This window comes from Manacus candei, unplaced genomic scaffold, assembly GCF_025592945.1.
Source record: "Manacus candei isolate 608988 ecotype Guabito, Panama unplaced genomic scaffold, ASM2559294v1 h1tg000017l, whole genome shotgun sequence".
In the NCBI taxonomy this organism is placed as follows: Eukaryota; Metazoa; Chordata; class Aves; order Passeriformes; family Pipridae; genus Manacus; species Manacus candei.
This window is the reverse complement of record NW_026138065.1, coordinates 12,584,728-12,596,714: the sequence shown is the minus strand read 5'-3', so window position 1 is coordinate 12,596,714 and position 11,987 is coordinate 12,584,728.

Sequence of the window (11,987 nt, the reverse complement as noted above, 5' to 3'; positions counted from 1 at the left end):
GTAACATGTCTAAATAGTCAGGAAGCATTGCAGTAGAAAGAAACTGTTTTTCTTCTGAGCTGTAGAAATCTAGTTCCCCCACATCTTGCATCCTACATCCCAACTTTCTGCCAGCGAAAATAAATGAATATAATAAATTTTAAAAACCTCTCCAGAATTAACAGTTGCATCTTTTCTGAGGCCTCCACCAGTAGGTTTTTTCCCTTTCACTGTTTCCTGCCTTTCTGCTCCCTACATATTCACTCTCATCTTCCTCTAAGCCTCCACATGGGCAGAAGGTGGCGTGTGCAATGCCTCCTTCGGAGTAGTGTCTTCCCTGACCCGACTCAGCAGGGAGCTGCAGATTCCCTGCTGCAACCTTTCCCTCCACAGGGAAATTTGCTAGTATCTTCTGTCATCGTGCAAATCTCCTAAAGCACTGTGGGAATTTGGGACCTCCTCAATCAATCCATGCCTCAAATGTGGCTAAAACTGCCTGTCATGTTTGGAAACCATTAGGAAATGCAAAGCTGGACAGATGTACAGCACTACTGTATAAAGCCATTTAGTTAGCAAAGTACCCTAAGAAGGCTGGATTTCCAATTGTAATGTATACATATGCATTCCTACCCAGATCATATAACATTAGCTCTGAAGATGTGCTGTTACATGCATTCTGCAAATAGATAATTGGAGGGGGAGAGGAAGGATGGAGAGGGATTTTGTGTCATCTCGTGGCAGGTAACAGTGTCATACCACACCTGGGTGCTGCTGACTTTGTTACTCACACAAGTGCTAATGAAATATTTTGTGGTTAAAAAGAAAAAAAGAGCTGGGAAACCCAGTATCCAAAGAGTTTCAAAACTTTATTGTATGTGCCAAATATTTCCAGCTGTTATTGCCTTCCACTTATTTCCCACAGCATCTTGGCCTGGGTTTGCTAGTGATCTTTCTTCGTTGATGGCATGAGATGTTAGCTGAGCCAATGTTTATGCTGCTCAGAAATATATTCCTCAAGCCTTACTTCATTAATGATTTTAAAGCTTGTTAACCTGTTTATCTTCAAAGGATGGAAGCTTTTAATGCTAAATAAAGTGGACAGCATTTATGAAGATTTTGATAGTGAGTACAATTGAATATCAGACTCCAGTCTGTGTTGTAAACTAGGAGCCATCACGCATAGTTCAGTTGCTTCTCACTAAGAGAAGGGAGATTAGACTGCATACATGGCTGTCTGAAGCAGCATTACATCTGCTCCCTCCAACTCACTGAGAATTTTTAATGTAGAGCTTCTTCAAAAGAAAACAGTTGCTAAGATATTCGAGAGCAGAAAATTTGGGAATGGTTTGCTATAGCTTCTGTGATCATCCATGGATTGCCTTGTGGCATAGCCTAATCATGTGAGTGGTTTAATTTAATTAAATCTAGATCAACAAGGAATATCTTGGATATTGTGGGATTAGCTGCTTTCTATCATGAGACTTTAGAAAGTCCTCTATGTAAAGCAATTGCAAAATCTGTTTAAATTTTCATATATATCAGTCCTACTGTGTCTTCTGAAAGAGCTGATGTCAAGCTACTAAAGTTACTCAAAAACACAGTCTGGTTGATTGACTGCTTTTTGCTGTTGCTTTGGCTTTCAAGCATTAGAATGGAAGGAAATTTTTGCTTTCATTTTCCACCATTCATATTGGTGCCGCTTGCATTTTCTATTTCTTTTTGTTTTGGTGACAAAAACATCCTACTTGGTTGTTAATTGTTGTAAACATTTACCTAGCACTCTGCAGCTGCTAATGAATTATTCTCTCTAATTCTGGGTAAGTATTACCTGTATTTTAGAGCTCAGGCGTGCTGATGAGGCATACTTAAGGCTTTAAAGTGTGTCAGTAGTGTAGATGAGGATTTAATTTGAGAACCTTACTGTGACTCACTGTAGTTAATGTGCTAGCAGTGTCAGTCTGTGGGTTTGTATATGAGCTGGGATTTGCAGTATTACAGAGATTACATCTTTCTTTATTGTTCTAAAGCATTTCTTTCAGGTTGTATTCATTTTCCTTTGAGAAGAGGGTATTTTTGAAAGCTTGCTTCTGTGAAACTGAAAGGTTAGGTTTATTGGAACGGAAGTTTCATTTACAGCTAAAGCAAACCATTAACTGTTTCAATATCAGTTAGACTCCAAAAGGTGAAAATCCCCTCTTCTTCTCCCACTGACAGGGCAGAGAGAGACAACCTGTTCTCTTTTCCACTTGCCTGTCTGCAGGGACCTCCGAAACCAAGTTGTTTTGCTGAACCTCAGAGGTGCTCCCCTGTCTTGCACGACAGAGCCACAGGAAGCACAGCCAGGAGGAATCCCACATCCCACCCTGTGTGTGATTAAGCAGCCTTAGGGTGAACGGACTAGGGGCAGACTCTGCCCTAAAGGTCTCTTTGAACTTCAACTCACAAAGGTATCACCCTGCTTTTTCTGGGAAGATGAGAAAAACACCCTTCCCATTATTCTATCCACGACAGAATCTTCCCACAAAGCAGAGAGAGAGAAGCTGTCCCTTGCTTTATTACCAGCAGCTCACAGCAGATAGAACAGAGCATAAGGCACCACTAACAGCGCTGGTGCAACAGAAGGAGCAACCTATGGGGGTATAAAGTTCTTGTATTTCATATTCGCATTCAACGGCTGTGTTTCTGTTATTTAAGCTTCCATACTACTGGGTCTACACTCACAGCCTAGACTGTACCACAAACCATGACTATGGCTATGGTTTGGCTTGGCTCTTTCCCCACACTCAAATAACTTTATATTGCTTCATTCTCTCCTTCAGAATTCAAGGTAGAACAAAAAAATTGCTGAAATAGATACATAGGATGGAGAGAGGGAAAAAATTTGCCAATCACACGTTACTTGTTCCTCCCTTTTTCCCTCATCCCTATTTCCAGATGTGGCAAAATGAAACTTAGGGCTCAAAAATGTAGAGGTCGGGATTTGTAGCGGAACACCTCGTTTAAAGGCTATTTATTTGAGTGAAGTAACAATGCCAACTAGTGGTCAGATCGTTCATAGAGAAGACGCTTGGTATTCTAGCAAAGAAAAAAATGAATCGAAATATAGGCAAATCACAGTAGTTCTTGTGAGAATCTCACTAGTCATCTATGGAAAAGACTAATTATTTATTTTGTTTAATAGGGCATTTCAATTAGTAACATAAAAAGTGCATCATTTGATTAATTATGTTCTGTCCTTGGACCATGCATTAATACACTGATATGCTTTTCTTTTTTTCCAAAATTAATTCATTCCACTTGTAATCTGATTGCCTGTGCTAAAGGTTCCAAAACCAAAGAAAAGAGTATATATTGTCTCCATCTTGTTTCACAATAGTATCTGGGTTCTTCTTTCCTAGAATATGGACGTCCATTTGGGCTTGAATAATCCACTCTGGCTTCTGTTTGAAAGTCCATGGTTATTCTAATAACAAGGGATAATCTTCCAACATCACTAAAGGCTTTTTTACTTCCCCTCTTCAGTCTTAGTTTTACATGTAAATCAACATATCAAAGTTCATGAAGTGCTGTTCCACAAGTTACTCTTTTTCCTTTCTCAAGGATTCCTTTTGCACCAAGATAGCTAGATTTTTGGATACATGTGTAACTATCACTGCCTGTAATCTGGATGCTAATATCTAAATTAATTATCATCTTTATGGTTTAAAGAGATAAAACTGTAAAGCAGTTGTCTGGATTTCTTTTTCTTTTAGGTTTATGGGGCAGTTGGTTGCCTGTCTTTTTCCCCTTTCACTTCCCATAGTGTTCACCTAGCCCTGAATTTTTTAGAAAACTCACAGGCCAATTAACCAGGTGATTTCACTAGATGACGCAGGGAAAGGCACCAATCAGGAAAAAACTCTCTGAGTTCTACAGACTGGTTAAAATTACAGTATCTTTTTAATCTGCATCAGCTAGATATTTTCAAATTCTGCAGTATGTATGTGCTGTGTCTTCAGAACCTACATCCTGCACATCTCTTGATGTGTCTGATGTTGGAGTGCCCTATTCTTTTAGTATTAAACTATGGGAGACATTCCTTGGAGTTTCTCCTAGAAATTGGCCTGACTACCCACCTATCTGACTTTTGAAAACTAGATTTGCATGTGTTATCAGGTATTTGTAATTATGAATTTTGCATTCATAATAATTTTGAGCATCCCTATGCCATTCATCATGCTTTATGGCTTCTTCAAATAATTGTGACCGTATATATTCTGTGAAGTCAGTTAGTTTGTGTATGCCTCCTATTTCTTACAAATACAAGAGTCATCTGTATTTTATCGTATCCAAAGGCAGGCCTGATTCACAATGCTTAGTGAACTTTGGATCAATTCCTTGATTTCATGTCTTTTGCTATGATGCTGAGATTAGAAGTTCTGATTCACTTTGAGCTGCACAAAAAATGCGTGTCACACTTAAAGGAAACATTTTGGGGTCTAGTTTTCATTTGTGCTAAAGCTCCAAATCCTTCTTCCCCTTCTGGCAGGCATCTGTATGTGCTGTCCTCTTCCACCAGGGAATAACGAAGACAGAAAGCCCTCTTCTTCCTGCAGCATCGGGAGTTGAAGCCTGCTGCCTGTGTCTGTGAAGCTGTCCAGTGATTACTTGTGGCACTGTTGAGTGTCAGATTTGTATGAGTATCCTTGTCCAATGTGGTCCTTCAGCTTTGCTTTCACCTCCCTGACAGACAAATACTGATCTTTGCTGTCCTGTGTTTCAGAGCATCATATACTTCAAGGCAATTCTGAAGTTTCCCATGTGTTTTGGAGAAATGTGGACATGCATCCCATTCTCTGGCTTCTCTGCATTGCTACAGGGTTTCTGGGTTTCTCGGTCACTCTTCAGACTCCAGACAATGGGGTCTTGATTTTTCTCCTCCTACCTTGCTTGTTCAGTGCTGGTAAACCTAAAGAGCACACTTATAGCAGCCACAGTTTGTTCACTTATTTTTTTAATCTGTGTCTACTTTGAAGATCATTTACTAACAACCTTCACAGAAACAGCTTTCTACCATTACTGCTGAATTTGAATTTGAATGTTGCTAGTTGTTCAGCTACCTCAGAGCTCATTGTTTGCTTTTTCTCCACTTGACTCTAAGCTCCATGGTTTGCATATTGCTTTTATTCTCTACTTCAATTTTATTATTTAATTTTAGCTCAGAGACATCAAATTCTGGCTGCATTTCTGGGTATATGTATTTCCTGCTTTCTTGCCCTTTGTAGCCTGAAGGCAGTCTAAGTTCATTATTAAACTACAGGCGAGATGGGAAAAGAGAACTGTTTGTTCCATGAACTCAGCAGCATTAACCATTAACTATGTCTCTGTTCATTTATTTTTAATGAAGGAAGAAGTGGGAAAATAACAGCATCCATCTCTCACCTGTATTAATATACAGCTTTTATGGAGGTCAGAAGCTAGAAAAGGGAGAGAGAAAGTTACTACCATTGTTTTATGTCATCTTTTCCACTCTACTCCTGGAGAAAGGATTCCAAAATTTGTTTCCCCCACCTCAGTTTCTGTCTCTTTCTTTCTCCCCTCTTCCCTGACCTTGCATTCCAGCAACTTTTGAAAGAAGAGGGAATAGAAAGGCGAAGCAGTGTTTAATCCACCATTCTGCTCCCCATTGCAGTCCTTCCTCTTCCCTTCCTGGCAGAAGAATGCTGCTTTCTTGCTTTTGGGGTTTCTCAGTTGCTAGGAATTCAAAATATTTGTGGCTTTTTAAAAAATAATTTTGGAAATTGCGTCAGTGCTGAGGCCCTGGGGCTGGAAATGCCAAGGGTTACCTCAGTGGAATACTTGGCAGCCCAGCATGGCACTGTGTGATAGGAGATGAACCTGGGGCAAGAAGAGACAAACACCAAGGGTAGAAGGCCCCCAGCTGTTTCTGAGTCTCGGTCAGGCAGAGGAGCAGTGCCCTGATTGCAGAGGGTTGGCTGCTCAACTGAGCATTTGTCCTTCACAAGAAGCAGCCCACACGCAGATCTTGGTGGCAGAGAGAAACCAGAGACTAAATGGAGAGGTGAGCAAACAAGGATCAGAAACTTTTGACTGGTAGGAAGAAATGGGTTCCTGAAGACAGACCAAAGTTGAGGGAGACCCAACTAGCCTTAACCTGTCATGCTTCCTACTTTCAAGCCTGCTATTTGCCACAGGAGTCTTGGCAAATGCCATTACTCTTTTTCTCCCACCCTGTACAAAACTGTCGTACCTGGTGGATTCAGAAATGAATGACGAACACAGCCAGGGAACAAGGAGGCTTGTAGTAGTCTGTGCACAAAGAGCTCCTCACTGTAAAGTTAGTGGAAAAAACCAGAGGAGACATCTCTCCCTCATACTGGCATAACATGCAATTCTGTGGAGTAATACACAAACCAAGGGAATCCTGCCATCTCTAGGGAAGGCTTAAGATGTTAAAATTCCCGTTTTCTTTGGCATGTGAGGAAATATTGTTTGTTGTTTTAAAATGAATATTTGAGTAATGCCAGCAGAAGAATTTACAAATGTCATGTACAGCAAGGGGAAGACTTTATCTTGCAAGGGGAAGACTTTAGCTGATCACCCACGTCCAGGGAAAGAGGATGGAATATCACCAAAGCTGAGCAGGCAGAACTAAAAAACCACAACAGATTTGGTGATCTGAGGCAAGGTGGGAAAGGAGTTGCAGATAAGGGGGAGTGTGTGTATGGGGTGAGGGTGAGCTGGAGGAGAATTTGAGGACAGGATAGAGGATTGGGGGTGAAGGGAGGAATGAGAAGATGGTGGTAAGAGGCTCCAGGGTGGCTTGCGGGATCAGGACTAAGATTTTGAAACAGGAGAGGGTTTAATGAGGAGATGCTCTTGAAATGGAGAAGCAGAGGGCACCGTGGTTGACTTTTGGGACATTTGAGAAAATGGGAAGTGGGGTATTTGAAGCAGGAGTGGTGCAAAGGGATTTGGGATTGGAGGAAAGCTGGAAGGAAAGGGGGTGATGAGGACAAAGGAAGGAGTTGTAGAGTGAACATAGGTAATCTGAACTCTTAGTGGGTCACTGCAGTACAGGGAACTGAGGAAAATGACATGTGGGTCAGAAGAAGGATAGGCTAGGAGCATGATCAAGGCCACAGGGACCTCTAGCTCAGGAGGGACTGTGATTAAAATAGGGACAATTCTTTTCCCTATTCATCTACCCTTCTCACTTGGACATCTTAAAGCTGGACTCAGGCACAAAAGACTTCCAAACCTGCTTCTTTGCCTCTCCTCTCTGCTCCAGACCAGTGAAACCCTCCTGTCATCATGGCCTTCTCTCCTGCCATGGAGGTAGCACACCAAGCAATGCAGCAGAAACTCAAACTCACAGAGTTCAAAGTTCTTGGTGTTTCCAGTTCCCCGCAAGGGGAATGTTTGACCTGAGGCTGACTTCTTCTTTTAGGTAAACTTGAGCTTTGAATACATGTTCAGACATGCAGAGCATAGTTCAGAATTACAACCACGATCATGATTTTTTGTTTCTAAATATAAACTACGGGTAGTGGGAGATAAGAACAACTTCATCCAGGTTTCTGAACATTCCCACATTGTTTGACATTACTGCAGGTGCAACACTACATCAAAATCCATTACACTTCTATTTTCAGATTAAAACTTTTTATTAACAAAGTCTGAGTTTTAACGAGTCTGTTAAATGAATTCTACAGAAATTACCGAACACCATGCGAAATGCAATAATTGCAAACAGCCTACTAATTTATCATCAGATAATGTAAAAAAATGTCATCATGGCTTTGCAAAACCTATTAATTTATGATAATTCTTTTAAAATATTATATACATGTTACAACCAGAAACAAGCACTGTGCATTGTTTTAAATGAATCTGTATTCTTCTTCAGTGGGATGATTTGTTAAAAATATTTACTAAAAACTGGATAGGAAGACACATCAGTGTATATGCATGCCATGGCAAGTTGTGTTTCTCTTGTCTGGAGACTAGACAGTTCCCTTGTAGGCTGTACCTACAGATGTTGCTGTGACTGTATCCTTAGGCCAGTTTTAATTTTTCTGTTTGTTTCAATATATTTCTTGTTTCAATACTGGAAATTTTAAATAGATAAATTGTAAAAGTAGAGAAATAAATTGAACAAAACATGAAATCTTTTATTTGAGAAGCTTAGCGCTTGACTGTGAGCGAACAGCTGTGGAGCTGTTGACGTTGTACAAAGAGGAATACAAACTCCCGTGAAAAGTCTTGATGAAAAAGTTACTATGTGACCTCAGCAAAGTACATCTGCAGGTAAAATAATATAAAAAATATTGCAAAATTTCTTTCCCAGGGCACAGAGCATAAAAACAAAGGTTTGCCTTCAGGTGCAGTCACCAGACATAGAGTAAGAAACAGCAGCCTGAGGTTCATGCTGTTGATTTTATAACATTTTCCAACACACTGTTAAGGTTTATTTATCTATCCTCTTGACCTTGAGCACTTGCTCTAACTGGTGCTTGGTTATATAAAATGGCATCCAGGACTTAAAAATGTTGAAGCTGGTATTGTGCTCATAACTATGACATAAAATTCAACTTCCTAAACAACTCAGGCAAGACACGACTTGTTTGTTTGTTTTAGAGGAAAAAGCAAAACCATGAATGTTATGTTGATTTGAATAAAGAATTTATCTAATGCAGTAATAAATAAAAATAAGGAAAACCAAACAACTTCACCTGCAGATGAATTTCAAGACTAATTTGTCCCTCTTCAAGGAATGTCCTCTTGTTTACTGAGGACATTCAGGCTCGTGTTTTGTACTAAATTAATTCCCTGCACTAAGCCTGGTATCACTTAGGATAACAGAGTACTAACTAATCTTCTATGCCCTTTTATAGAATCTTTTAATTCCAGATCTTTGTGTTGGTGTAGCAACCTTTTGTGTTTTCAGTATCCCACAGCAAGCTGTTGTTAGAAGCCAGAACAAGGTACTGGAGCTCTTGATCCAGCTCTGTGATGTTGCAAAATTACTGAATGATTATATGCAGGTATATACCCAAATGCATATTGTTCCACTTACCTTCCAAATATTTGAAAAACAACCAAGCTCAGGTTTGCAGGTAGGTGAATGCTCAAAGTCAGAACCCTGAGAGCCCCAGAAAAACACTCACTGGCTTCACAGGTTCTAATTCTCTGAGAAATACTAATCTGGAGCTTTTGGAATAGTGGATATGAGCAAAAACCTGCATCACTAAGATAATAACTCTGCTCCAGTGAGAGATGTGGATTGGGAAACACCTTCACTTCTTTTTATATTTCTATTTTTAAGTTTTTGCAAAATTCCACATAGAAAAACTTAAACTTTTGTTGCCAAATTCTGTCCCAATATGCACAGACACAACCTTTTGAGGGTAGGCTATGGATTTCACTGAATATTGAAGAGAATTGCATAGGCTTGGAGTGGGAAAGAAAAGTAACTATCAGGGACTTCAAGAAATTTATTACCAAGTCAGAAGTACCTGATGAGAAAAAAATGGTCAGTTATCTCATGGTTGGGATGTGGAATAGATAAAGACACAGTAAAAAATATAAATCAGCAGGATCAACACAATATCACACGGCCAAAGAAATAGCAAAATGCTGGATAAAGGTCAACAAAACCAGAAATGTCAGGAAGGCAACAAAAGATGTGACAAAAAAGAGTTGAAGATTGTGAAGTCAAAGTAGGACATTTATAATCATGTCAGGAACAAAAGGTCTGTTAGAGAATGCTTTAGCCAAGGGGAAGTTGTTCATGGATGTGCTAGATAGTGCTGGGAAACAGACAAGTTTCTTCACCTCAGCATGCAGCAGGAAGATAAGGGAGAAACCTGCCAGAACCAAAAAGGCTGTTTTGTAGATCAAAAAATTGAAGATTCCTGAACACTATGTCTGCCCACTGCAACTGACAGAAGAATACAGTGGTTCAGCACAGAGGTCCCAGGGCGGCTGGTATCCTCTCTTACTCCCCCAAAAAAGGCAAAGGGAAGCAGCAACAGGAGGACTGGTAAGAGCCAACTGCAATATCTGTATTGTCCCACTATATTGGTCAGGGCAGCCCTTTCTTCCCTGTCTCCATGCATCATACATGGTATGTATGAGTTTTGGTGGGGTTTTTTTTGTTTTGTTCTGCTTTGGTTTTGGTTTTTTTAATTTTATTTTATGTGAGTGTGTGTGTGTAAAGCCTTTGGATTTAATTTTAGTCCTGCTTCTGCTTGTTCTCCTTATGGCCTCTCCTTTGTTTAGGATGTTTACTTGCTCTTACTAATGCAGCACAATGTGCTCAGAAAATGCTGAATGTTATGCTCAGACCCACCGTCCCCATTTGTCCAGGTTCTGTGCTTACCCAAAAGCTCTGGGGCTCAAATAAATCAGGTGATATTGCATTTATAAATAAAACTCTGCATGACTAACTCATGCACCTGATGGCAGAAAATAAGGTGACACTTGAGGTTGCAAAGCTCATAGTCACAAAAGAACAAGGTTAATGAAATTGCAAAGGCCAAGACAGTTTATTGCTACTGCCGCTCCTGGACTGTCATCCACGAAGAACATGATAACAGAATACTTCATTTAACCATGGGATAGGCAAGGTTCGGGCATGCAAAAGGGGAACTTGTTTTTTTTCTGCTTGCATGCTAACCCTAGTTTGGAGAAAGCACTGTTAGGCACCAGCACAAAGCTAACATTCATTAAATGAGCAGGGGATTGTGCGCCCACTAAACCCTTCTTGCTGGCAGGAGGTAAAGTAAAGGTATTAAAGCTTCCATTAGCTTGCATATGTACAGCATGAGATTCTGGTCACAGGACTCCCTGACCCTGAAGTCTGCTAAATCTGTAAGATACTTAATTGCTTGACTTACTGAAAATGTCCACTTTATTTCATAACAGCTGGTCTAACTTTAGGTTCTGATTATTAACTCTTTGGTGAGCAAGGCCAAGTGGACTCCTATTATGCTTTATGAATATCTTTTCCCTGGAAATTAGATCAAGATCCCTCAAGTCTTGCAATCTAAAGTGCTGCTCTTTGACATTTGTTTGGCAATTGAGAAGGGCAGGATTCAAAACAGCATCTTAGAGGTGAAAGGCTACATATCCTGTTAGTGGGAAAAATCATCTATAAAAGCAATGGTATTTGTCAAGGAGCTAGAGAAGATATGACATCAGGAAAAGCCTTTGTGAAGTCTACCATAGTAACAGAAATGTATTCACCTTGATTTAAAGCATTCTTTTTACAGTGAAATCTAAAAATGGAGCAAGACTGGGTTATAACTTAAATGCAGGAACTGTGACAAATAACAATTTATATGAGGAAATGGAAGTGCCACAGGGATTGGGTTCCAATGCAAACTTGTCTTGTGAAAAGGATATGAAGTTAAGCAATGGTCAAATAAACCATGGTTCTGTTTTCAATATTACTTAAAAAAAATAATGACAAAAAGAAAAGCACAAGTACAGGACTGTCTGACATTGGAGAAAGGCTAGCTTATGATTACTATACCAAAGAAATTGCTGAATAGTTTATCCCTGTGAAAGTAATTCTTCTAGGATGTTGTTAAGATCATGAAAAAAATCTGGATTATTGATTACCTTGCCTCTGAATCAAACCTGCAGGAATGTGGGAATAAAAAGCTGATATAACTAATCCTGTTTTACATGGGACATTTTCCGAATTTTTTGCTCTTGAACCAATTCACTTTTAATAAAGAGTTACTGGTTTTGTTCTGTTTCTTTTTTTTTTCCTTGCTCTGCTTTTCTCCTGCAGAACAATAAGACCTCAATTAAACTGCAGTCTGGTGAGGATTTCTCCAAAGAAATCTGAACTGTTGCAGCCTAAACACAGAGGACCTGGAGAAGAGAAACAAACCGCATCTTTCCCTGTGCTACTTGGTTGGTACCAAATGACTACACAGGCATTCTGTCACGCTTTCTATTAGGCTCCAGCAGTAGCTGGGAAGTTGTATGTGCAC